This window comes from Halichoerus grypus, unplaced genomic scaffold (assembly GCF_964656455.1).
Source record: "Halichoerus grypus unplaced genomic scaffold, mHalGry1.hap1.1 HAP1_SCAFFOLD_113, whole genome shotgun sequence".
Classification (NCBI taxonomy): Eukaryota; Metazoa; Chordata; class Mammalia; order Carnivora; family Phocidae; genus Halichoerus; species Halichoerus grypus.
The window spans coordinates 316-24,796 of NW_027555040.1; the positions used below are offsets into that span (position 1 = coordinate 316).

General features: G+C 33.2%; 1 pseudogene; it reads left to right on the plus strand.

The window, feature by feature from the left end:
* The first annotated feature begins 9,284 nt into the window (after window positions 1-9,284).
* LOC144380721 (small ribosomal subunit protein eS24 pseudogene) lies at window positions 9,285-16,911 on the plus strand (annotated as a pseudogene).
* Window positions 16,912-24,481: the final 7,570 nt, after the last annotated feature.

Below are 24,481 nucleotides of genomic sequence, written 5' to 3' on the forward strand. Positions count from 1 at the left end.
GCATGTGGAAAGTAGTTATTTTAGATATCATGGGTTTAAATCCTATTTACAGAGATGCCTGGGTGGCTCAGTCAGTTGGGTGTCTGCCTTCCGCACAGGTCATGATCCCAGGGTCCTGGGATCAAGCCCCACATCAGGCTCCTTTCTCAGAAGGAAGCCTGCTTCTCCCTCTCTGTCTGCCCCTCCCCACCGTTCATGCTCTCTCTCTCAAAATAAATAAAATCTAAAAAAATTAAATCCCATTTACATTAAGACATGTATTATACAGAGATGAAGACATTTTTTGTGCAAAGATGAAGAAAATATTTGAGAGAGAAGGCAGAGCCAGTGTAATGACCCTGAATTACAAACACATTTGCTGTCTTAGTGCGAAGAAAATGCCTGACATGAGGTCAGGGAAGCAGTAGAATGGCAGATTATGTAGGATCTTAAAGGCCATGGTAAAAAATTGCCATGCGAATTTACCCATCTGTCTTCAAACAATGGAATTAACTACGGAGGCAGCCTCTATTCGATTATAGATTGAATTACCTCTGCAGATGTCCATGCCCTAATTCTCTGAACATGTTATATTCCATGAAAAAGAACTTTGCAAATGGAATTCGGTTTTAGATTTTACAATAGGGAGATTATTCTGGATTAACTGGATGGGACCAGGTAATCACATGGGCCCTTAGAAATGGAAGAAAGCAGAAAGTTAGGTCAAAGAAATGTGTAATTTCATTTATATCACATTCTGGAAAAGACAAAACTATACTGACAGAAAATAAATCATTGGTTGTCAGATGATGGGAGTTTGGGGAAGAGTTGACAATAACAGTGTAAAGGAAAATTGGGGAGAACTGAAAATATTCTATATCTTGATTTGTAGTGGTTGCATGACTGTATGCATTTGTCAAAATTCATAGAACTCTTACCAAAAATAGAGTAAATTTTACTCTTGGTAAATTATACTTGAATAAAACTTTGTTATAGAAAGTTGCAAATATTTTACTCAAGTGTTTAGAAGAAGATTAAAATAGCACATAAAAAATAAAATAAAATAGCATACAAAACAAATGAAAATGGGAAGTAAGATAGACAATAATATAAATTAACTAACTGAAAAATACAATAAGAATTGAAACATAAATGTTACATTTTAAATTTGGCTTCTTTTACTTAGCATAATGTGATGAAAATTCATCCTTATAGTTTCATGCATCAGTAATTTTCCCTTCCATTTCTTTTTTTAAGATTTTATTTTTTTTATTTGAGAAAGAGAGAGAGAGAGCATGCGTGGGAGAGGGGCAGAGGGAGAAGCAGTCTTTCCCCTGAGCAGGGAACCCCAACACAGGGCTCAATCCCAGAACCCTGAGATCATGACCTGAGCCAAGGCAGATGCTTAACCAACTGAGCCACCCAGGTGCCCTTCGCTTCTATTTCTAAGTAATATTCTATTGTATAGATATATTATATTTGTTTTTTCATTTCCCAGCTGAAGGACATTTGAATTGTTTCAAATTTGGGATGATTATGAATTAAAGTGTTATAAGCATTTTTGTCTGAACACAAGTTTTAATTTGTCTTGAGCAAATACCCAAGATTAGAATTACTAAATCATAATTGAGGTTTTGAATAAGTTTATAAGAATCTGGAAAATTATTTTCCAAGTAGTTCTAACAATTTTTGATCCCACCTGAGATGGAGGAGATTGGCCACCACTACAAGAAAGTCACAGAAAGCAATTTTAACCAAACTACACAGCAAATGCTCTGATACCTCCAGGGCACAGGTAAAGACCCATTGAGTTGAGGGGCGCCTGGGTGGCTCAGTTGGTTAAGCGACTGCCTTCGGCTCAGGACATGATCCTGGAGTCCCGGGATCGAGTCCCACATCAGGCTCCCTGCTCAGCAGGGAGTCTGCTTCTCCCTCTGACCCTCCTCTCTCTCATGCCCTCTGTCTCTCATTGTCTCTCTCGCAAATAAATAAAATCTTAAAAAAAAAAAAAAAAAAAAAGACCCATTGAGTTGAGTCTGGAAGAAGGGGAAAAAAACAAAAAAAAACAAAACCCCCTCCACTTTCAGAGGAGTGCAAGCAATCTATTGTGTGTCCACATTATTAGAAGTCTCCTATTTTGAGGGATCAACACAACACTCTACTGCATAACATCCACCAGATAATGGAGGGCAGAAGTAGGTGGCCATGAAAAGGAGAGGCAGGGTACTGGCAGCTTTATGGCTTCTATTTTCCTTTTTGCAATTTTCTTTATTATTTTCAGTATACATATTATATATGTTTTTAGATTATCCAATTAATTAAATAATTAAATAATTAAATAATTCCAATGCTAGTTTTCCTTTCATATTGTATCTGTTGACCTACATTCATGATAGATTGTAACTTCATGTTTGGTAGTTTTGTTTGTGTGATCATTTTCAGGAAACTTGTTTACTATAGGTAATCTCAAGTAGGCTTTGCTTTTGAAAGTGACCCTCCTGAGCAATTTTTGTACTCACTTCTGTTATCTGCCTCAAGAGTATCATCAGCTTTTAAATTGCTGAACCATTTGTTTAATTAGAAAAGTTATAGAATCACTGTATTATAGGATTTTTATATTTTAAATGTATAATTTTTATTTGTTATTGAATCAGAGTTACATTTTCTTCTTTTTCTAAATTACAAAGTAGCTGTTTCAACACTTTATAAAGATCAAAAATTTTTTTCATTGGAAAAATTTAAATAGCAAATTCATGATTTATTTTCCTTTATTTTGAAATCAATCATATTTTAGCTGTTATAAGAGCTTTTTTTCCATGTTTCAAGTTTTTATTTAAATTCTAATTAATGAACATATAGTTTAATATTTGTTTCAGGAGTATAATTTAGTGATTCATCACTTACATATAACACCCAGTGCTCATCACAAGTGCCCTCCTTAATACCCAACATTCATTTTGCCCATCCTCCCACCCATCACCCATCTCCCCCTAGCAACCCTCAATTTGTGCTAAGAGTTTCTTATGGTTTGCCTCACTTTTTTTTTTCCTTCCCCTATGTTCATCTGTTTTGTTTCTTAAATTCCACATATGAGTGAAATTATATGGCATTTGTCTATCTCAGACTACTTATTTTGCTTAGAGTAATACACTATAGCTCCATCCACATTGTTGCAAATGACAAGATGTCCACTCTGACCATTGTTATTTAACATAGCACTGGAAGTCCTAGCCTCAGCAATCAGAAAACAAAAAGAAATAAAAGGCATCTAAATCAGCAAGGAAGAAGTCAAACTTTCACTATTCGCAGACATGATACTCAATGTAGAAAACTCCAAAGACTCCACCAAGAAATTGCTAGAGCTGATACACAAATTCAGTAAAGTCACAGGTACAAAATCAATGTACAGAAATCTGTTGGCATTTTTATACACCAGTAATGAAGCAGCAGAAAGAGAAATCAAGGAATCAATCCCCCTACAGTTGCAACAAAAACCGTAAGATATCTAGGACTAAACCTAACCAAAGAGGTAAAAGATCTGTATTCTGAAAAATATAGAATACTGATGAAAGAAATTGAAGATGATACGAAGAAATGGAAAAACATTCCATGCTAATGGCTTAGAAGAACAAACACTGTTAAAATGTCTATACTACCCAAAGCAGTCTATATGTTTAATACAATCCTTATCAAAATACCAACAGCATTTTGGAATAAACAATCCTAAAATTTGTATGGAACCACAAAAGACCCCAAATAGCTAAAGTGATCTTGAAAAAGAAAAGCAAAGCTTGAGGCATCCCAATTCCAGATTTCAAGTTATACTACAAAGCTATAGTGATCAAGACAATGTGGTACTGGTACAAAAACAGACACATAGATCAATGGAACAAAACAGAAAACCTAGAAATAGACTCAAAACTATATGGTCAACTAATCTTTAACAAAGCAGGAAAGAATATCCAATGGAAAAAAGGCAGTCTCTTCAACAAATGGTGTTGGGAAAACTGGACAGCAACATGCAGAAGAATGAAACAGGACCATTTTCTTACACCATACACAAAAATAAATTCAAAATGGATGAAAAACCTAAATGTGACATAAGAAACCATCAAAATCCTAGGGGAGAAGACAGGCAGCAACCTCTTTGACCTCAGCCATAGCCACTTCTTACTAGAAACATCTCTGGAGGTAAAGGAAATAAAAGCAAAAATGAACAATTGGGACTTCATCAAGATAAAAAGCTTCTGCACAGAGAAGGAAACAATCAACAGAACTAAAGGCAACCTACAGAATGGGAGAAGATATTTACAAACGACATATCTAATAAAGGGTTAGTATCCAAAATCTACAAAGAATTTATCAAACTCAACACCCAAAAGCACATAATCCAGTTAAGAAATGGATAGAAAACATGAATAGGTATTTTTCCAAAGAAGACATCCAGGTGGTTAACAGACACATGAAAAGATGCTCAATATCACTCATCATCAGGGAAATACAAATCAAAACTATGATGAGATACCACCTCACACCTGTCAGAATGGCTAAAATTAACAACACAGGAAACAACCGGTGTTGGCAAGGATGCGGGGAAAAAGGAACCCTCTTAACACTATTGGTAGGAATGCTAAGTGGTGCAGCCATTCTGGAAAACAGTATGGGGGCTCCTCAAAAAGTTAAAACTTGAACTACCCTATGACCCAGCAATTGTACTATGAGGTATTTACTCTATAACGTAAATTACTTTCCATATCTAGGCATGTGTGTGTATATACATAGTCACTTCTGTGAAAATGTTTCCTATACAAAAGACTACCATTTTAGATAGACTGTCCATTTTATCCCTCTCTCTGCTATATTCTATAATCTTATAAAAAGATAAACTTAATTGAAAATAATGCTGATGAGGGCATATTCTTAATAAACTCTTCCATCCAAAAGAAATATTCTAGAATTTTCTATACATTCTCCATTTCCTTAGGTCTGAGGATGTTATCCTAAAGGCAATACTAATTAGTAGACAAACAAACAAAAGAAGAAATTAATAGAAACCCAGATGTTAAAAAAAAACCAGATGTTAACCTTTAAAATTCTCTCATTTATTTAAATCAGTAAGAAAATTTCAAACTTTAGAATCCATTAGGACTGTTTTAGCATTTGTATACATAATGCCCTGTATGTGAATTATTTTTCAAAATTGCATATTCTTTAATTTAGGGCCTTACATAGTATCTCTGAATCTAACAGGTGTAATATACACATATGTGTGTATATATGTATGTATATATATATATATATATATACACAATGTATGTATATGTATATATATATATATATATATATATATATAAACAAACCTGCCTATTCAGTCTTCAAGACCATGTAGATTAAATGTGAATAGGGAAGTTTATAATGGGATATCACACTGACAGTAATGAAAAATAACATCTAACACACTGATAGCAGAGAGAGAGAATGACAACACCCTCAAAAATGCACAAAGCTAAGAAGTCAAGAAAATTTAGCAGAGTGAGCTATCCATATACTTACTTGGGTTCTGAGGATATATTGTAATACAAGAGGATGTAAAATTGACATTCTCAAGGGTCACCTGAAATCATTAAGATAACTTGAATCTATTTTTGAATATTTGTCTTACATCAGGGGGAATTTCGCCCTTGCCTATTTCATCCTTGGGTTAGCTCTTGCAAATGACCAGTTGTAATAAATTTGTAGAGTCACTGTATTAAAAGACAGTGACTTTTGTCACTTATGTATTCAATTAAATAATAACAATAATAGGAGAGTATGCATTCAATAAATTTCAATTACCTTCTTTTCTTTAGTTCTTCGGGGGAGGTCTCCCCAAATTTTCAGGGTTATTTAGACCTCCTCTCTAATACAAGAAGTCTGGAACACAGACAGCCCACTAAGTTCATATTTATCATTTACATAATTAGATAAATTAGAAGACTGATAATTTCCAAGCGTATTAGATAACATATTTTAAGTATCACATTCATAATATTTAAAAAAATTAATGTGGCTTCTGGTAAATGTTATTAGACATTAATTTAAAATATAAAGTGTTTATGTCCAGCAGATCCAATATACTTGAAAATATATTTTTCAGCCAAGTCCAAAATGGTGGTAATATTATTCAAAACTCTATAATATAAGTTGGAGTGTTTAATGGTGAAGACTATAGTTGGTATTATCATTATTTACTCCCTCCAGATCAAATTTAATCTCAAATTTCAAATGAGTATTACTTCTTCAGCAGATACACATATTTTTATTGTTTTTTAAAGAAATATTTGTTTATATCCCAGAGAAGATATGTTGAGTGTTCATCTAAACAAAGATATGTCAGCATTCTTAGCTTTCAGTAGAGTATAACCTTGAGCTTTGATCATTTATTTTTTAAGCATATATAACTTTGTCAGCCTCCAGTAAAGAATATTTATACTTCAGACACGTTTCTGTTTAATGTATCTTCTTAAATATAATCTAGTGTAGGAAGTTATCTCCCATATATTTTTATGATTGGTCAAATTATATATTTGAAAACAATATAATTGCTTTATCCTTAGAAATACTAAAGAACCTTAGGAGCTCTTAAGATCAAATCTATAAGAAAACAAGAAGTTAAGAGATGAGTAAGATTATTGTATAAGAAATGGAATTATCAGCAACTAGCATATTATTCTTGATTTGCTCATTTCCTATAATAAATTGGCCTATTTTATTTCCTGGTGAGACACTGTAAGAGGTAATCATAAGAGTTAGTTAATGATTTAATAACAGTAACAAACTATGCATATATTGGCACATGCTTCCATTCTAAAAGTGACATGAATGGTACATAAAAATATGAGGGCCTGTGGCTTGGGATAGGAAAGGAAGAAGCCAGAACTATAGTAAATATCTATTTTTGTTTCTAATTTTCTCCATACTGATATTAAAGTGACATGATAAACATAATTAGCCTATGCAAATACATTAGGAAGACTTAAAATTGCATTGTTACAACTCTTAAATCTACTTAAAAGCTACCTACAAGACATAAGAGATCATACAAGGGACATTTTTTAATGTTTTTAACTATTATATTTCTATCAAGTTAAATCTCCTAAAACTCTATATTTGGTTTAAAACTCTCTAGCTTCCTATAGCTATCTGTTGGCATGGTTACAATTCCATATACTATGCATTTGAATTGATGAAATTCATTATAAAGCATGTCTATTTTATTCATGCACTACAGAAATAAAGTTGAGGAGAATGTTTATTATGTTACTTTATGATTTTTATAAAATGAGCCATGTGCTACATTTTTATAAGAGTTCAATGCTAGGGAAAATTTTGTCTTTACAAAAATACAAAACAAATCACTACAAGTAAAACACTAAACAAGTAAATACAAGTAAAACACTAAAACGCTTTTATCCATTACCCAATGAGAACTAAACATCTTTTCAAGTCTTTTCTTAATGTCTTGACTTCCAGAAAGCTAACAACATAAATCTTCTAACTTGATTAGCTTTGTCAAGTTTTACCTGTTAAAATAGTTATTTTTGTAATCATGATGCTGTGTTTTATATTTCTTAAATATGTACATACATTTGTGTATTTTATATTACTTTACCCAATGTTCTATATGCCAGAGAAATATGATTTATAAAGATATAATCTATATTTCAAAAAAGTATGGGTCTTTTTTGTCAAACAACAAAACACTTAGTAGCTATTAAAGCCATATTGGTGTATTCTTGGATAGTATATGGCCTTGATAGCTTATGTAATGATACAAAAGTATTTGCTAATATTTTCTTTTCCTCTTGGCGAGTCCATCTTTTTTTAACACTTTATTGTTTCTAGGAATACAGTTTGAAGATATCTACTGCATACTGAAATTTTAATATTTTGAAAATACATTAATACATTTAAAGAAATATTTAAATATTATTATCATTGTAGGTTTCTAATAAAATACAATCATAACAAGTTCCTAAACTGAGATCAAAGAGATTATTGATTTGTAGTAATCATTTCCATACTTGCCAGAAAATTCATATATATCAAGTTTAATTTCCAAAGTTACATTGCTTTTGTTCAACATATGCCACCATATATATTGATGAGCAAGATGAAGAAAAACAATGCTAAAATTCATTAATTCATTCACAAATATTTCATTAACACACTAACAGTTATTAATCCTTCCATTATAAGCAGGGAGGTAATTGGACACCAAACATTTCAAACAAAAAATGATTTGTTTATTTGTTTAGCCCTCAAGTGTTCAGGGCAAGTGCAAATTGTTCTTATTATAAGACCAGAATCTATTATTTAACTCTGTGCCCTGTAAATTGTTTTATACCCAGAGTCTACACTGAGATCTCCCAAATGCTGAAGATTATCATTTTTTTTCAATAATCCTTGGCCTCATAATCTCATACTATCACCATACGTATTCTCATAATTAAGTGACGCAAAGTCTACTCAAGTTTTTGGAAACTATAAAAAATCCTGATGAAATAATTAATCTTTTCTCTGCTTGTATCATTTACCACACTCCTGTATTGTGGCTCTGGTTGACATTAACACATGAAAAATGTTCAATAAATATGGAAATAGTCCTCAGACTATGACTACTCTTCTATAATTGCTAGAAGTAGACCATGAATACACACACACACACACACACACAAATTGCTGCATCAAGAAACTGTTTTCCGCATCTAGATTTTTGTAAAATCTGATTTATTTTGATCACGTGGGACCATTATTGTGCCTTGCTCTGTAATTTGTGGCATGTTCGCAACTCAAGAAAGTGATGTCCCTTCTATGCTCAGAATCTTTATCAAAGAAAAGTCACCTTGACCGCAGCCTTCTGCTGTGGTGTGACATTTAATTTCTTCTGTCTCAAGCCCAGCTGACTCTAACCTGGCACAAAATTATTTCTAAGTGAAAAATTTCTACTTGCACCTTAGCCCCTGTTGCCTCCTACAAGGTGCCTCTGCTGGGGAAAAGTGCCTATCATGATGTGAGAATCCAGGTGGGGAAAGCCCCTGCCATACCTGGAAATTTTGCATGGTGCAGTTGAATTGGATCTCTTAGGTCCAGTATCACAGTAATGAATGCTATTGACACGTAGTACTGTAATTGGATCCAATTTAAAATATCCTATCTTCCCAATAGTCTTATCCTTAACCCTTATGAGACCAAATTATAGAAGTTTATTCTGCTTTTTCAAGATTTCCTAAAATTATTTTTATAACATTGTGTTAATTTTTATGATGGGAAATGAGTCAGGCATCGATGCTTTCTGTCAGTATGATTCTACACCAAGATTAAAACCAAATCCTTCCCAAGGCTTAAAGATGCCATATAATCTGTCCCGTTGGTATGTCACTGGCATCATTTCCTAGTGCCCATTAGCCCTCTCATCCACTTGAGCCATACGGGCCATCCATTACACCAAGCATATTCCCACCTCAGGGCATTTTCACTTACTGTTCTCTCAGGTAAATTCATCCATCAGTTGTTCCCAAAGGTTACTCACTCACTTTAGTCAAATCTTAGCAAGCCTTCTCCTTACATTATTTTATGTTTTCTTCATATCACTGAACACTATCCAACATTTCATATATGCATATGTGTATATGAATACATTTGTGTGCCTGGGTATTTTTTTTTTCCAATAGAATGTAAAATTCATCCATGTGGGATTGTCTTTCAGTTTTATTGGTCTTGTCAACCACTTTATGCTCACTGCTCAGAATAGTAACTGGGCTATAATAAGACTTCAATAAATATTATTTGAGGGCACCTGGGTGGCTCAGTCGTTAAGCGTCTGCCTTTGGCTCAGGTCATGATCCCAGGGTCCTGGGATCAAGTCCCACATCGCGCTTCTTGCTCAGCAGGAAGCCTGCTTCTCCCTCCCCCACTCCCTTGCTTGTGTTCCTGCTCTCGCTCTCTCTCTGTCAAATAAATAAATAAAATCTTTAAAAAAATATTATTTGAATAAATGAAATAAATAACTGAGTGGATCTGAATCTAAGGAATATTATTGAAGAGTTATAAACTGTGGTTGAATATGAATATGAATATAACTCAGTGACTCCAGTACCAGCCTAGTAAGTGATGGAGCTGCACTCTTATCCAAGTTTATCGTACTTGGAAGCATAAGTTTTTCACAAACACACTGTACTTTTCTAAACAATAGATTTTATTTCAATTATAATATACATTCTGATAAACAGTGGTTGAATTTTGCAACACAGCCTAAATTGATACAATAATAAGATCTTCCAATTAGTTTTAATTCTTCCAATGTGTTCTATTTATAAATTACTTTATTACCACGGTTGTTTCTTTCAATTGTTTGTATGTTCCTAATTGAGTATTTTAGGTAGTTTTCGGTATACATTCATTCTTGGTGTTATACTTTGTTTTATATTTCTTTTACTTGTTTTTAAGTCCTTTAAATTTTCCTGCCATGTTGTAGCTGAGACTAAATATTTTTTCTCTTAATATCTAGATTTAACAACATGCTAATAGATCTTGCAGCTGTTTCCAGACTTGCCTCTATCTGCCCAGAAATCCTGAGATATCAATGTACTTTCTAAGAAATAACCATCATCTTGTTTTCTACCATTTACAATTTGTTAGATATTTCTTCTCTATGCCCCAGGACCTTTCCCTTTTTGCTTCAGACACCAATGTTGCCAGTTCCTTCAAAAAACCATCTTTTGCAGAAGTTTTGTCTTGCAGGGCTATGAACAAATGAGTAGGGTAGGGATGCACTCAGGCAGGAGCTGCAGAAATCCTGCCTTGGTTGTCTCTACTGGCGATTTTTATCCTTGGTCATAATAATTTTAACCTTACTTCTGCCTTTTCAGGACATCTCTGAAGCTGACAAAATATGATTCCAGCCAACAATATACTATCCTCTTCCTCAGTCTTTCCAGAGGTAAGGTTGCTCATAATGCTCCATTTGGGTACAGAATTAAAATTGAAAAGAGTCAGAGATCACTATTAGTTATACAGAAGGGAGTAACACACCCGAACTATCTAATTATTCACGGGTTAAATGTAGAAAACAGTAACCATGTGATTCTTGATGATATATCTTCTGAGTTATGGATAGCTTTATATTTAGGCAAGGCACTAAGTGAGAAAACCAACACAAGGAAAGTAAGATTGACTTCATATATCATACTCTAAATAGGTGTGGTATATATCTCAGCACTGTCTCTCCATCACCATCTTCTGATACTCCAGAGATTAGTAACATGAAAATCAAGGTACTTTCTTTTCTCATAGATGTAAACTGATGCTTGGAGATGTGCTGTTCAAGGTGATTATTTGCTTTGCTTGAAGGCATCTGGAGGCTTTTTAACAGGTATCATAATTCAAGATGAAGTCAATATAGTTAAAGCTGCAAAAAATATCTGTCACATATAAATGCATAAAATAAAATAGGTGTTTAGGCAGATAGCCATATATGTGTTATTTTAGAGGAATATAAAATAGGGCGTCTTTAAAAAAATTTAAACCCTGGACCATATTAACATGATTCACAAGTATGTAGTATAAGACAGTAATAAGTGTAATGTACTGGTCTAGTGGGCAAAGTGGACATGACATAATATCAGGAAGCAGTCTGTAATTCCAGGTAATGACTTATTTCGTATGTATACCTTCTGTTGCATCTATTTTATCTATTAAGTTAACAAATTGCATAGTTCAAATGATTGACATATAGCATAAATACAGTGCTTTTACATCTAATGTAGAATACTGGTTATTATATCTTATGGTGTGTTTCCTTTCTGATTTTCTGAATATAGTATAGAAATGCTTTAACCACTTTTTTTTTAAGTTTTAAATACAAAAAAAATTTTTCTTTTCACTAGAATAACCAGTTGTTATTAGTAAAGTCAAACATTATGAGAGTTACAAGTTCTTAAAGCACAGATACTACCCCCCCCAAAAAATATAAAATTTATATATATATATATGCCTTCAAAATAATCACTTCTGGGTTTACTGATGTTCACTTTATTTTTCCCTACATATTAAATTTATGATATAAATATAATTTTATATGTGCACAATATTAAATAAAAAAAAGTAAAAACAAAGATGAGTTCTAAAATAATCTTGCAAAAAGAAGTTTTGGAATTATAGGCATATTTGCAGATCCAATGTAATATATCTTTTTTCATAAGGTGAATGAGGAAAACTTTCAGCTGTGTATTATGGTATGTATTATTTAAAATTAGCTGGTTCCTGCATAACTATTCCTCCCAGAAACATTTGAAAGGAAGAGGGAAAGCACATTTTTATTTCAGAATGACTATGTGCCAGGCTCTGTTTTAAATTTTTAAATATTGTTAAAAAAATCACCCCAAAATTTTAGAGATGAAAAAAACAGATATTTATTCAAAAATCCTTTTTTTTCATTGACTGAACCACTTTTTCCCACTTTCCATCATTAACCACTGAGAAATAGGCTTTATCTGTGTAAAACTATTGCTTCACTATTTTTATCTCTATAAAAGGTATAAACATGTGTTCTACACTTTCACAGGTATATATGCTTGTTTTCCAAAACTGGAGATTACCTTCTAGTTCTGCAACTACATTTTGTCACCATTTCATTACCCTGACATTTTAACCTTTATATGGACAGAAAATAAAATATGTTGATATTTAGAATGTGGGTTATCATTGATATCATAGAGTGCTTTGTAATTTATTAGCACTTATTCTACATTATGACACATTTTTTCTTACTAAAATCTTTATCAATTCAAATGAAAATCATGAAATATACTATTAGAAGAGTAAAGTAATCACCTAAATATCTTACATCTTTATGCTGTGCCTTATAATTTTAGTTCTATACTTTTGATATGTGAGAAAAAGATAAAATTTTCTTTCTTTGAATATTATCTTATATATTGTCATTGTGGTCTTAAAAATGGTACTTCTATATTTAAAATTAAAATATGTTTAAAAAGTAAGTACATTACCAGTTCAAAAAATTAGTTTGGGGTGCCTGGGTGGCTCAGTTGGTTAAGTGACTGCCTTCGGCTCAGGTCATGGTCCTGGAGTCCTGGGATCGAGTCCCACATCGGGCTCCCTGCTCAGGGGGGAGTCTGCTTCTCCCTCTGACCCTCCCCCCTCTCATGCTCTCTCTATCTCATTCTCTCTCTCAAATAAATAAATAAAATCTTTAAAAAAAAAAATTAGTTTGGAACAAGTTAGATTATAAATGAACATATTAAAATAAACATATGTAAGTGCATATCCAGTTATGGATACAACAAATAGAAGTCTTAATTTCAGTTTCACAATTTCCTGTAATAACACTATGTGTTCCTTTGTTAATTCATTTGTTCCTTCCTTCCTCCCTCCTTTGCTTCCTCCCTCCCTCCTGTTTTTTTCTTTTTCTTTCTTTCTTTCTTTCTTTCTTTCTTTCTTTCTTTCTTTCTTTCTTTCTTTCTTTCTTCTTTCTTTCTTTCTTTCTTTTCTTTCTTCTTATTTGAGTATATTGGACAAAATGTTACATTAGTTTCAGGTGGACAACATAGTGATTCAAAAGTTTATACATTACACTCTGCTCAGGACAAGAGCAACATATAGACACTTCAAATGTTCGAGAAAGGTTTTAATATTCTGCGTCCAAAAGTATTGTATTAAGTATTTGTAATATTGGCATTTCTTCTATAAAATGAGTTTTCTTGAGAGAATTTGGAAGTTCAAAAAAATTAATTAAGGAACACCTTTGCACTTACCTAGTTTGACAGTAGTTACAATAAATTTTCAGTCTTCAACTAACAAAAGTCAGGATTCTTGCAGCAAGTAGATAAAGAAGCTATTACCCTCTAAAGACAGCAGATTTGGTTGAATGGTTTAGTGCTTCGTTTATCATAACAATGGGTGATAAGGCTAATAAGAAGTTGTGTGCTGCTAATGGTTGTGATAAGAATAGACAGGACATTACTCTTGGGTAAATCTAGATAGGATCAAATTCTGGATTGGCTTGGTGTTGCTGGGTAAACTGTCCACTTCAAGCCCAACAGCGAAAGAAAAAAGAAAAACAAACCTTTAATATAGATAGGGAAAATAACTTGGGAGTCTGGAAATATGTACTTCCTCATCTACTTTTCTACATTGAGCCATGATTATTGTCATAATATGGTTTTTGATAATTTAAGTGTTTCTTGTGAACATGACAGCATCTATTGAACATCTTGTGTTTATGTGAGGATATAAATAACTTAGCCTAGAAGGATAAGCATTTGAAATTATAGAGCACTATAAAGAAAGTTTTGTTTGAATGCAAAGAATCACCATTCATCTTCATAAAGCAGGTGACATTTGAGTTGGTATTGAAGACTGAGTGGGTTCACTAGATAGGTAAAGTAAGAATATTCAGGGGGCACCTGGGCGACTCAGTCAACTGACTGACTGGCGTCTGGCTCTTGATTTCGGCTCAGGTGATGATCTCAGGGTCCTAGGATGGAGTCCTGCTTCAGGCTCCATCCTCAGCAGGGAGTCTACTTGAGGATTCTCTCTCCCTCTCCCTCTGGTCCCCCCCCCCGCTCAGGAGTGCATGCGTGCATGCACACACTCTCTCTTTTTCTCCCTCAAATAAATAAATAAATCTTAAAAAAAATAAAAAGAATATTCCAGTAAAGGGAACATCAAGTTCAAAGGCAGATGTGAGAAAGAATGGCTGTGAGTGAACTGCAGATAATAGGTTACAAAAGGGAAAGCCTGGAAATGACGCCAGAAATGGTAACTGGTTGACAGATTGCATTGAACTCGAGGGGATGGCTTTAATCTCAGAACGTGATGTTCTGTAGTCTATAGACTCTAGCAAAGCCACCAGAGGGGCTTGTTAAACTTTAACAAACCCCTTCATCTTATGCCCAATAAACTTTAAGCTTCATTTTCCAAAGTGAAATGTGCATACCTGGTGCATTGCCCAAGATGATACAGTGATAAATGAAATAAGAAGACAATATTAAAATTCTATTTAGTTTTTGAGAGGAGAGAGAGAAAGTGTGTTTATGTGTGTGTGTGTGAGAGAGAGAGAGAGAGAGAGAGAGAATGAAGGAGAGAAACAGAGAGATGGAAGGAGGGAGAGACAGAAAGAGGGAGAGAGAGAAAAAGATGCTTTATTATTATGTTTCATGTGCAGGTAGATAAAGTATCTTTCATTTGGCCCATATATCACAAGATAGTGTATAATATAACCTCAGAGAAGAGATTGCCTTCCCATATCCATTTCCTTTCAGTATGTTGGGATGTATTGCGGTTTAGATATGATGGATTAAATTGTTTTATGTATTATTTTATCTCCCTTTAACTGAACTTGTGCTAAAGCCTACAGTTAAATCTGCCATTTGAAACCACATATTTTGTGAGCTGTTTCATCCAGGAAAACCATTAAAATAAATATCAAACAAATTGACTTTAGCACTTCTTCAAATTGCAAAAAAAAATAATTTTGAGAAGGTAAGTATATTTATACTATTAATACACATGTAGAAATTAAACTCATAGGGCGCCTGGGTGGCTCAGTTGATTAAGCAACTGCCTTCGGCTCAGGTCATGATCCTGGAGTCCCGGGATCGATTCCCACATCGGGCTCCCTGCTCAGCTGGGGGGTCTGCTTCTCCCTCTGACCCTCTGCCCTCTCGTGCTCTCTGTCTCTCATTCTCTCTCAAATAAATAAATAAATAAAACCTTTAAAAAAAAAAAAAAGAAAAGAAATTAAACTCATGGAACTACATCTTACTATTAAGCCAGAAGATATTTTGGATTGATAGATCTTTCTTTTATAAAAGAAATGTTGTGGTGAACAAAAATGACAGCATAGGAAAGACTGTAACTGGAAAATTCTAAAATACAAATTATTATCTCGCTTAAGAATTTTAATATCTCCCATTGCCTGTGACAGTGACCTCCAAACATTTTTTTTTCTTTTGATCACAGAACCATCATGAATAATTGTGAGCACAAACACCATGGTTGTCTGTTTGTATTTCTATACTGTTCCATCCTATATTGTCCTATAATAAATATTACAAAAATATTTCAGAAATAGAAATAAAAGGAAGAAAAAACAGTAAAAAATCAATATTTAAAAACTAAACACTGATAATACCAATTTCTTAAGTTTAAATATTAAATAGAAATGTGGAAAATCAGGGCAATGAATTGCATACAGTAAGTACTTAATACAGGTTAGGTCATATTATCATTGCTGCTATTGGTGTTCATGTCCTTACTGGCTTGAATGTCACTTTCTTATAATTGCATGGCTCAGCATTTCCTTTTTCATTCTCATCATTTTTTAACCTTGGGCTTCTGATTTTATAAACAAATATGTGCTATTACAAAATAATTTCACACTTCAAGTAGTATATTTAGCTTTTTTCCTCCCTGGCTGCTTGAAGCTTGGCCGCCATCATGAACTATCTGGACAGTGACTATCTGGACTGGGAAGTTCATGACCAACAGACTATTTCAGCGGGAGCAATAGTCATTGATGTCCTTCACCCTGGGAAGGTGACTACCCAAGACAGAAATTCAGGGAAAACTAGCCAAAATGCACAAGAACACACCAGATGTCATCTTTTATTTGGATTCAGAACTCATTTTGGTGGTGGCAAGAAAACTGGTTTTGGCATGATTTATTATTCTTTTGACGATGCAAAGAAGAATGAACCACGACATAGATTTGCAAGACATGGCCTGTATGAGAAGAAAAAGACCTCAAGAAGAGAGCGGAAGGAAAGCAGGAACAGCATGAAGAAAGTCAGGGGGGCTGCAAAAGCCAATGTTGGTGCTGGCAACAAGTTAGCTGGAGAATGGACAACAGGAATAAAGATTCTGCAGTGACTTCATCTATGGTGATTGTGCACATTTGTCCTGAGAGAATTAATAAGCTAAGAACTTGTAAGTGAAAAAAATAGTATATTTAATGTGTATTCTAAATGGATTTATTTCATGTAAGTCAGTGGTACAGATGAATAGGCATAAGATGGCTTTAGATATTCTGGGTTCATTTTGTTATCCTACACTTCGTATCATAAGGCAGTTTTCCATACCTCAGCCCTTCATTTCAAAATATAAAAGAAAGCTCTGATTCTGTCAAGTTCACTACACATGAGTTCAGGGCTTATAGCCACAAAGTAGTTTAAGCTGCACTTGTCATTTTTTCTGCACTTAATGAAAAAAAAGGTTATGTTTTGCTTTTTTTCCCCAGAGGTTGCATTTAATGTCACTGATATTCAAAAAGTTTTTCTTTCAAAAAAATGCAGAGATAGTTTTCTATTTTCTTTGATAGTATTAAAACATCTCTTTGAATGGATAGTGAAGAATAATGATGAGACAAACATACTTTTTACAATAAAATATACATATGACATGTCTGTCTAATATACTGGATAGGTATACAGTATTTTAAAAATAGCAATTGATTAATGAAAAATAACTACAACAATTCATTCCCAATATCATATTCCAAAGTTTGCTCTTGTTAACATTTTTAATTTACATTTTAGACTTCATTTTATTGCAAAACAATACACATGGTGACAGTCATATCATACATAAATTTTATACCGTATGTTTTGTTTTAAAATGATATTGATTTTACACCCAAAAGTCATTGAAAATTCTTTATTAACAAGAATTTCAAAGGATGTATCATATTCTGTTATATGTATGTTAGGTTCAAGCCAAACACCTTGGAGTCATCAATTATTCCTTTCTTCTTCCTACCCCACAACCAATCTATTGGCAAATTCTGTTTAAGATAATCCTTCAAAATATAATCAAAATCAGAACACCTCAACCCTGTTTATTGTAAATAAAATAAATTCCTAAATTAGACAAGGTCTCATCCTCACTTGAAACCCAGTGGTTTCATGTTGTGCAAAGATTATGCTGTACAAGTACACATAAAACAGCAGAAAGTGACACTGAAGTAATGTAGAGGCATTGGGTATTAATTTGGCACACAAAAAAATTAAAGTTCTATCACAAAAGATACTAAAAAATACAAATTAATTAGTTAATTGTATAACTATAAAAATATATTATTCAAGAAGACATTAAGAAGAGTTATATAATAGCATATTGAGGAAAAATGTTTAAGCCAACATAAAAATCAAATACAATAATAGAAATAATTGTTTTAAATAAAATTCTACATAAAATTAAATTTTGTGATAAAGGAAATTTCTAATTGAAAATAGTGGCTTCCAACAGTAAATGTTTAGGTTACACTTATGGGTTTATTTACAGGTTGGCTGAGATTTGGGCAATCTCATTTTGGGCTCCCATGGATTAAGCTGGACCCAGGACTCAGTTTAGGTCTGCTCTAGGGGGCCAAGGCTGAAGGAACACCTGATATCTAGGGATCAGTGTTTCTGTTTGTTTGGTTTTGTGTTCGTGTTTGTTTTTATCATGGAAGATAAGAGTTGAGGTGGACTGGAAGTTACCAAGGATGCCTCTTATAAGCCTCAGCTTGGATATGGTATACTATCATACGCTAATATGATATTAGTAAAGCAAATCATTTGGCCATGTTGAAAGTCAATGGAGAAGAAACAGATACAGGATTTAAGCTACTAGGGAGCACTGCAAAATCCCGTTTTCAAAGGAAATTGTTAACTTTATTGTATAGGTAAGTAGGAAAAGTTAGAAACAAAAAATATACTCTACTGCTGGGTTATCTCCAACCTTTGACTATTGCTTACTATGAATAATGCTACTGAGAGCATTCTTGTACAGGTATTTTGATACAAAACCCCAATGCCTTTCTGTTCAATATGTAAATAGGAGTTGAATTGTTGCATAGTAATTTACTCAGAGATTCACTATAATTTGTAATGTGAAACAGTTTTCTAAAGAAGTCGTACCAATTTATACCCACAATTAGAGTTGCTAATATTTTAAAAATATTTTTGCTTAATGCTCAGAAATGAGATCAGTCTATACTTTTCTTGTAAGATAAATCTTTTTTTTAAAAAATAAAGGATATGTTGAGCTCATTAAAATAATGGAGAAGGTATCTTCTGGAAGTTTCTGTAATATTAGTCATATTTCCAATCACCTATCTTGTCTAACTACTCTATTAGCTGGATAATGTGTGGATCTCTACCTGTTGTTTGTTTCTTTTGATTTTCAGTTTTCGGGTCCTTGTATGCCTGGTAATTGCTAAATGAGTGCTATACATTACTTATGAAAAGATCTAAATTATTGGCATTTTATTTTCTTCAGGGAGGATCTGGTTTCTCTATGGCTAGCAGTTAGAGAACATTCAAGCATCTTGATTCTGTCAAGGATTGTCATGTTTCAAGAGTAGAATTCAAGCTTTCTGAAAGCTAATCATTTCTAGTTTGCCTTTGACCCAAACCTGGGATACTTTCCTGAAGTCGTCCTCCTTGGTATGTATATATCTGATATATATATATATATATACATTTTGTCTTTTTAGAATTGTGAAATTCCTAAAAAATGTTCAAGCCAACATAAAAATCAAATACAATAATAAAAATAATTGTTTTAAATAAAGTTCTACATAAAATTAAATTTTGTGATAAGGGAAATTTCTAATTGAAAATAGTGGCTTCCAACAGTAAATGTATATATATATACACATAATGTATATAATGTATATATATATATATATATATATACACACACACACACACATAAATATATATATATATATATATATTTTGTCTTTTTAGAATTGTGAAATTCCTAAAAATTCTGTTGAGCTTTTTAGCATCTTAGCTGCTGCTGTGAGTTTTTATTCTTCTTGCCATGTGCATGCACAGCTCAGGAATTGGTGAAATCCTCAAAGGAAAGCGGCACACAAAGCTTCAGGTTCACGTCTCTCGGGTTCCCTCTTCTCCTGGATCTTGGCCTCTCCATCCCAGATTCCATGCAATCCAGAGTAGCTACTGAGGCTCCTGCAGCCAAGAGAGATGGCTACGAACACTGAACTAAGGTTTTACGCTTGGCTGTTATGCCCAATGCTGAGGATGTGTGCCTGGCCCAAGAGGAAAAGCTTCACAAGCAGGACTTCCTCAACACATCTCTCTTCATTTTCTCTTCTCTCTGGTAGATTGGCTCAGAAAGGCTTGGTTGTCTTAGTTGCACTCCAAAGACTTCAAACACCTTTTTCCCCCAGGGACTTTATAGTTGTTTTTAGCAGAAGAGTTATTATTTTTTACATGCTAGTCAGACAACTGCGAAAGTGGAAATTAAAGAATACATTAAAGTTTAAATTAAGAATATTTATATTTGAAAATATAAATTCCCTGATACTTATATGTGAAAAAACAAACCAAAAAAGGTAATTCAAATGAACATTTACAATGAAAAATAGTTATTAACTTATTATTTATTCTCTAAGGCAGAATAAGAATATTTTACTTTTAGCTTCAATTATTTTTATTCTTACAACTTTATTTATGATTTATTATAGGGCCAAGGGGTGAAGTGTGTATATAACATGTATGTATATATATGTATGTTATAATGCATTGTGTCAAGTTTTCAATATATTTAATGAAGACTAAATACTTGGCAGAGTTATCAACTGTGAAAAATATATTCTCCTTTCTAAGCTAATGGTATTTTAAACATTTCAATTATCTCTTCTAACCTATTATAAGTATCTCCAGAATATATGTTGTTTCTAATGCAAAAGAAGAGCTGGATTTGTATATACAATGTGATACATGCAAACAAAACCTACAGCTTTAAAATCTTTAAATAATCAATTACTTCACCACTAATATTTCAAATCCTTGCATAAATCACACAGAATACATTGGACACTTTGAATATTTTTTGTTTTAAAATTTTTTCTGTGAATAAGAAATTATTATATTCTGTAGACATGATGAGGTGTATATTGCAAATAATAGTAATTAATAAGAATCATTACCATTTATTGTTCATTCAGTGGCATCTGCTATGAAAACTCCTTTATACACCTGATAGAATTTTGTTCCCCAATTTTCAATTGAAAAATTGCAAACCTAGCAAGCCATCTTGTCTTCTAAATTCCATTCTCCATTATGTTGAGCTAGGACTCATTGGAGAAATGGTTGATTTCAAAGCCAACGTCCTGAAGAAAAAAAGTAAAAGTCAGCCTGAAACAACTTGTGCCAGAAAGAACTGTAGTGTTTAAAAATATGATTTGATTTTACTCACAGATCGACTCTATAAAAATGATTATTCCCCTTAATGAAACTGAGGCTCAAGTGCCTTTCCTAATGACTGATTTAATCCCTGGTCTGATTTAAAATCTAGCTTTTTCCCTCCATCCATTTACTCATCCATTTATTCGATGAAATTTATTGAGTATTTTCTCTGTGCCAGGAATGACATTATACCTTGAAAATGTAGAAGGTTAGGCTACTCCGGAGATATTCAGAGGAAATTTGTTCATTTTGGAATTTTTTAACGATATGTTACTGTGGAGACTTCTGTGTCTGGACAAGACAAAAGCCATCCATAACATCAGGTAGTTCGATATTTGCTGGAGTGTTATGGGGCTATTTTAGCTTGGGTTTTTATTGTGTAGGAGGGCATTCTACTAGAGAATATATGCTTTATCAAGCAACTCTGATGCATCTGACGTGGGTACCAAATCACGACACTTGATGGCCCCGCCCCCTTGTAGTCTCGCCCTGGGGTACGGGCCAGAGTTCCTGCTCAGGTCCCAGTCTGGTTGGTGCCAGCCTCCTGTTTGCCACCTTGTGATCCTCTTGCCCTTTGGTGGCAGGAGTTCCCGCGCCCACCCAAGCCCTGCACCTGAGGCACCTGAGTGTCTTGCCCTGCTCACCTCCAATTAGGATATTTAAAATAAACAGAGAAATAAAACATCACCACAAAACTAGGGATATTGCGACTGTCTTATTTATTTATTTATTTATTTATTTATTTATTTATTTGAGATATATCTTAGGTGTGTCTTAGTGGCTTATGGTGCCGGATTAGTAAGTACTTTGATTAATTGGTGATTTTAAAATACATCGTTCAGTAGCCAAAAGACTTGATGAATTCTGTTGGAGGTTAAAAGGTGTGCTTATATCTATCTAGAAATAAGAGATAAACTGGCAAGTCTTTAAGAATTAGTATATATTCTAGCAGCTGTAGGAATACATTAAACATTTAAAAATATAGTGTTGAATTTAGGCTCCATCCAAAAGAATTCTCGCCTCCACCAGAAAAGATTCCAGCTATATATTGTTATGAGCATTTAAATATGTTAAGTATAAATCACTAAAATTGTATGATTATTTTATACTATTTAAATTTTAAGGGGCGCCTGAGTGGCTCAGTTGGTTGAGCGACTGCCTTCGGCTCGGGTCATGGTCCTGGGGTCCTGGAATCGAGTCCCGTATCGGGCTCCCCCTTCCCTGTGGGGGGCCTGCTTCTCCCTCTCCCTCTGCCGCTCCCTCTGCTTGTGCTCTCTCTTTCTGTCAAATAAATAAATAAAATCTTTAAAAAAAATTTTATAGTGCCAACTCAACATTGATGAAGAATTAAGTCTAATAAGCATAAATGTTTTCCCAGTTTCACTTAGGAGAGATAGTTAATTCTCTCCATGTGGTTTATACCTTCTGAGCATTTCTGTGACTTCTGCTTTCCTGATCTTATACTTGCTTAAACAGGACTGGATATTGACTCATCCATTTATATTACAGGCTCTAAACCCCAGACCATAGTTAATTGTACCAGAAGGACACTGATCCAGGTCAGGACAATCAGATTCTTTTTGCCAGAATTCGGAATTGGGAAAAATAATTCATTTTAATCATTTTTATTTACTTGACAACTTGGAATTCTGGAATGGTGAAGTTGTCATGTTTTCAACAGGAATTTTAAAGAGGTAAAAATTCAGTTTACAGAGAGAGGAGAATGAATTAGAGACACAAAAAAGCAGAGATGTGAGTCCATGTAAGTTAAACATAAGCAAGTCAGACAAAGAATAAATGTCTCTCAAATTCCTGAAAATTCCCCTGTTCCTAAGTGCCAACTCATAAGAATCCTGGTGGCATTTCTTGGTTCCCTAAGATACTCTTGATCCCCTGTGCTCAATTTCATTTTCTACTTCTGCTCTTTAAAAATGATTTGCTATTCCTTGGAACAAAGTATCTTAACTATCCAGAGACTAGTAAAGGATATGGGAGGATTGTTATCTAATAAAGAATCCTAAAACTAATTAGTGTATTATTAACATACATAATAATGGATTAAAAATAGCTGTAGATAATTTGTGTTTGAATCAAATTATGTTGTTTGAAGTCAAATATTAAACTCTATTACTAAATTTAAAAAATATTAAATAATTTTGATCATATCAACTTTTATCAGTTACAGATAACATTTTTTTTCTAAATAAATTTATCCAGATGAATTCTTAATGCAGTGATACATTTATAATGAAAATCTGTATCCAAGTAAGTAAAATTATGAAAGAAATTTCAGATGTACAAACAAATTTGCCAAGTATCATAGAAAATGCACTTTAATTTTTCTGTAAAATCAATAAACTCCAATTAAATAGCAATATGAATTAGGTAACTTCCAGGATATTAAAGTAAAATAGAATATATATTTAGAAGGTAACAATACATATCAATCCTCATGGAAAACATTATAATGACTAAATGAAGTGTATGATTTGTACATTTTCTTTTAACATTTTAAATAAAGCTTCCATCCACTTTTCTTGTTTTAATAAAATCATTGCTTGAATAATTTCTTCAGACTTTGGCTGTTTCTCAAACCTTCCATTTAAATTGTAGTTCTATAACCATTAATGCTATATCCTAATTAAGAAATCCATTAAGTCTCTATAATAGTTGCTTTAGAGATAATATTAAATTTACTGGAGTTTTAAATAATAAATTCATGTGATGGGATTTTAATGTGCAATAAAGAAGTTATTAATATTTGAAAGAAGCAGTCATTGCTTCTGTGTTCAATCAATACTAAGATTTGTCATATACTTAGATATCAATTTTATCATTTCTAGTATTTCATGAATACTTTTAAGTGTTCATGGAAAGGGGTATCTTACTTAAGTGAAATTCTTGGCTGAAATACTTATACTCATTTATCTCAAAAAAAAAAAAAAAAAAAGTGCCTGATATAGATTAGTCCTACCTCTTTGTGAAACATGACCTACTATGACTTTTACGCTGTCAATATTTTTTCATTCCTGATCCCCTGAATGCAAAATTTGTATACTGTGTAGTTTATACTTATAAAGAAGTTGATATATAAAAGAAGCTGGGGGAATTTGTCAATCGTAAATTAGCTTGACAATCTAGGGAGCTAAATGTAAGCCCTGGGACTCTTGCAAATTGCCACAAACTCTGTTTTGGGCATCTGTTTCTTCGTCTGTAAAATAAAGAGCCCCCAGTAGACTGAG